Raw genomic sequence first — 4109 nt, 5'->3', positions numbered from 1 at the left:
AATGACAGCAAACGCTGACGGACGACAGAGAAGATCACTGCACAAGTTTTTGTGAATAGTTCCTCATGATTTGGATGAAGCAAGGAAGCACAAATGCAATTTATCGGACTGTTGGTATCACCAGCACCGCCAACAGACAGAGCTGTTCCTGCCCGGGGAACTGGGATAACTCTCGATGCCAAGTGTGTGTTGTGTCTCCTCCCGGGCAGTGCTGAGGACTAAGCAATCCTTTCCCACCCTGGGCACGGTGTCAGCAGTATCTGGCTTCGCTCCACTTTGGTGGCTTCTCTTTTCCTTCTGTTTGGTTTCGTTATCCTACATGCATGTGTGAGAAGGGGAAGAGATGATAACTTTTAGACTAATTGCCATGGCTGCACCTGAAGAGAGCAGAAAACCATCAGTGAGCCAAAGTAATAAAATCAAATGGACCAACTGAAAGCCCTGTTTCTCCTGGGGAGGAAGGACCGTTGTTACATACTGGGAGCTGTAGTCTGCGAGCACAGGGCTGCCGGGCGGCCATGTTCCCCATGGGGCATGCTGGGAGCTGTAGTCTGCTGGTAGGGGGCTGCTGGGTGGCCACGTTCCCCATGGGGCATGCTGGGAGCTGTAGTCTGCAATCACAGGGCTGTGAGGCAGCCATGTTCCCCACGGGGCATGCTGGGAGCTGTAGTCTGCGATCACAGGGCTGTGAGGCAGCCACGTTGCCCGCAGGGCTGGCTGGGAGCTGTAGTCTGCCAGCATTGGGCTGCTAGGTGGCCATGTTGCCAGCGGGGCATGCTGGGAGCTGTAGTCTGCAATCACAGGGCTGTTGGGCGGCCATGTTGCCCTCGAGGAATGCCGGACCCGGGGCTGACTGCCCAGGGCTGGGCCAGGACAGCGGCCATGAGGAGCAGCGGCCCGGGAGAGGCCGGGGCGGAGATGTCCCATCGTGGCAGCACCCGGGACAGTCCCCAGGGAACTATGAAGGGCACTGCAGCTGCCCGGGGATCCCCAGACGGCCCCAAGACCCCGGAACAGCCCCGGGGTGGCGGGAAGAGGGTGGCAAGGGCGGTGTGTTGTAAGGGGCAGTGCAGGGGAAAGGGGATGGTATTTTGGTAATTCCTTCTATTTCAGCTTCTTGGCCTGGGCACTTCTGTAAGGGGGCGAGGTCCAGCGCTGCCCCTGCCAGGCTGAGGAGGTGGAAAGGAGGAGAAGGGGGTGGCTGGGAGTGGATCCATTCCCCCCGGCATTTGGGGGACAGAGGCTGCTTTGGCCTGGAGGGGGCTGTGTTGTGCCGGGAACCATCCCTGAACATCCGAGTGCCAGCACGGAGCCCCCCGGAACTGCTGTGGCAAAGTGCCCTGCTCTGGAGATGCAGAATAGCTGCCCCTTGCCTGGCCCAGCAGAAATGGTGCCTGGAGAGGGGAGGGGACATCACCGACAGTCATGTGCAAGCTAAGAAGGGGGTGGGAAGCATTTCCTTTTGCTGTGGGAGGTGGGGATGCATGTGGCTTACTTGACATGTTCCCCTTCTATGGAGTCTTTTGAGAGAAAAGGGAAGGTGCTGCTCCTGGCAGGCCTGTGAGGTGAGCAGAGGGAGGCTTGTAGGGAGAGGCACAGAGGGGTGTCAGCCTCCCCATCAGCCCCCAGGGTGGGGGCCAGCAACAGTGTGAGGAAATTGAGGCCAGTCAGTCCCTGTCTCCACTGCTTGTGTGTCCAGGAGACCTTAACGCTGGCTGCCTGCAGCCACTCTGTGCCAGCCCTTCTCCCCAGGACAGCACTAGCATCCTGGCCCTGGGGCTCCTCAAGCAACTCCAGCTGCTCCAGTAACGGAGCGGCCTGCTCTGAGTTGACACACGTAGAAACAAGTATTCATTTATACCTCTCCTCAAGCACGCAATTGCTTCTTTGCTCTTCTCCAGAGATGTCCCTGCTCCCCAGGGAGCCTTTCCCCGGATGAGCATGTCTGTGCTGGCCTGGCCAGCCAGTCCTGCACCCCTCCCCTGTGCTCCTCGCAGGGCCCGGGCTGGCAGTGGGGCTCTGAAGCACGAGTGAGCTGTGGGGCCGTGGAGCGACTCTGCACTGGCCGTGCTGGTCAGGGCAGGAAGCAGACCCAGCATGGCCCAGCACCTGACAACCTTCTCCCCAGGGGCTGGGACTGTGGAAGCTGCTCCGAGCAATCACGGGGCATTTCAAATGGCTCAGGATGGTTCACGTGTCGTTTGATCCCGCCCATGGTTTTTCAGTGTAGGTGACATGACCTGCTCTTGAGGCTCCCTTCCCTGTGCCCACTGAGTCCCCACTGCCCCTGCTGAGATTGCTGAGCTGTCATTTGGTGCATACTTCAGTTTAGCCCTTTACTTTTGGGTGACTCCACTTGTTTTTGTGAGTCTCCACTCACTGCCCATCCCAGGCACACGCTGTCCCTGGAGACCACCCTGTGCTCTTCAGGCAGCTCCATGTTCCCTTCCAGAAGGACAGGCATGTGTCACCAGCCACGTCATAGGGGAGACAGTCCCCAGGAGATACTTCTTGACCACTCACTCTCTCCAAGGAAACTGGGCACCCACAAGTGAGGGCTCCATCCAGCCCTCATTCCCTAAAACATCACCGTGTGAGCACATCCCCCCTTGCGCATGGAAAGCCCAAGCACAGCAACAGGGCCTTTTCAGGTGCAATTCCCTGAGTGCATTCTTGGCTCCAGCTGTGAAAGAAGATACCAACCTTCAGGCACAGTACTGAGAAAATCCCCATTTGTTACAGAGATGCTACTTGGGAGGCCAGCTCTGACGCAGTGGTTGGCAGATTTACAGAAAGCCTTTTGATCAAATCGATGGGGTTTGTGCCTCTGGAGAAGAGATGAATTCAAACATTTGTGTACCAACGTGATTATCACAGATAGAAAACCAAAAGCACAAGAGGTGCCTGCGATAAATTGGAAATCACTTGTGAAGAGAGATGGGCAGCTTATTGCTGCTGAACTAGTACCAGCTGAAACAGCTTCCTCAGTGCATCCTTGAGCTCCGTCTTCCTCATGCTGTAGATGAGCGGGTTCACTGCTGGAGGCACCACTGTGTACAGAACAAACACCACCAGATCCACACCTGGGGAGGAAATGGAGGGCGGCTTCAGGTAGGCAAATGTGCCAGTGCTGATGAACAGGGAGATGATTTCCAGGTGAGAGAGGCACATGGAAAAGGCTTTGTGCCGGCCCTGCTCAGAGGGGATCCTCAGCACAGCAGTGAAGATCTGCACGTAGGACAGCACAATGAAAATGAAACACCCAGAGGCTACAGAAAGAGTAGCCACAAGAAGCCTCAGTTCCCTGAGGTAGAAGTCTATGCAGGAGAGCTTGAGGATCTGGGGACCTTCACAGAAGAACTGGTCCACTGTGTTGCCTTGGCAGAGTGGTATTGAAAATGTGTTCCCAGTGTGCAGGAGAGCATAGAGAAAACCACTGGCCCAGGCAGCTGCTGCCATTTTGACACAAGCTCTGCTGCCCATGAGGGTCCTGTAGTGCAGGGGTCTGCAGATTGCAACAAAATGGTCATAGGCCATGGCAGTGAGGAGAGAATACTCTGCTGAACATAAGAAAAAGAGGAAAAAGACCTGGGCAGCACATCCTGAGTAGGAAGTGGCCCTGGTGTTCCTCAGGGATTTGGCCATGGCTTTGGGGACAGTGGTGGAAATGGTGCCAAGGTCAAGGAGGGAGAGGTTGAGGAGGAAGAAGTACATGGGGGTGTGGAGGCGGTGGTTGCAGGGTACGGCTGTGATGATGAGGCCGTTGCTGAGGAGGGCAGCCAGGTAGATGCCCAGGAAGAGCAAGAAGTGCAAGAGCTGCAGCTCCTGTGTGTCTGTGAATGCCAGGAGGAGGAACTCGTTGAAGGAGCTGCTGTTGGACATTTTGCTCCCTCGGGGCATGGGGGACTGTCCAAGGAGAAAAGGACAGTGAGAAGGTAGGACAGACATTTCAAGAAAAATGAATAAATAAATAAAGCATGCCATTTCTCATTAATAACATCACATTGTTTCTCTCTTTAGTGAGGCCCATTTGTGCAGGTCCCCTGCTTGAGCTCTGGTTTGTGCTGGCAACGTGTTGTGAGGAGCAGGGACCTCTACCAAAGGGCTCC

Source organism: Dromaius novaehollandiae, unplaced genomic scaffold, assembly GCF_036370855.1.
Source record: "Dromaius novaehollandiae isolate bDroNov1 unplaced genomic scaffold, bDroNov1.hap1 HAP1_SCAFFOLD_37, whole genome shotgun sequence".
In the NCBI taxonomy this organism is placed as follows: domain Eukaryota; kingdom Metazoa; phylum Chordata; class Aves; order Casuariiformes; family Dromaiidae; genus Dromaius; species Dromaius novaehollandiae.
This window is presented reverse-complemented; position numbering follows the sequence as displayed.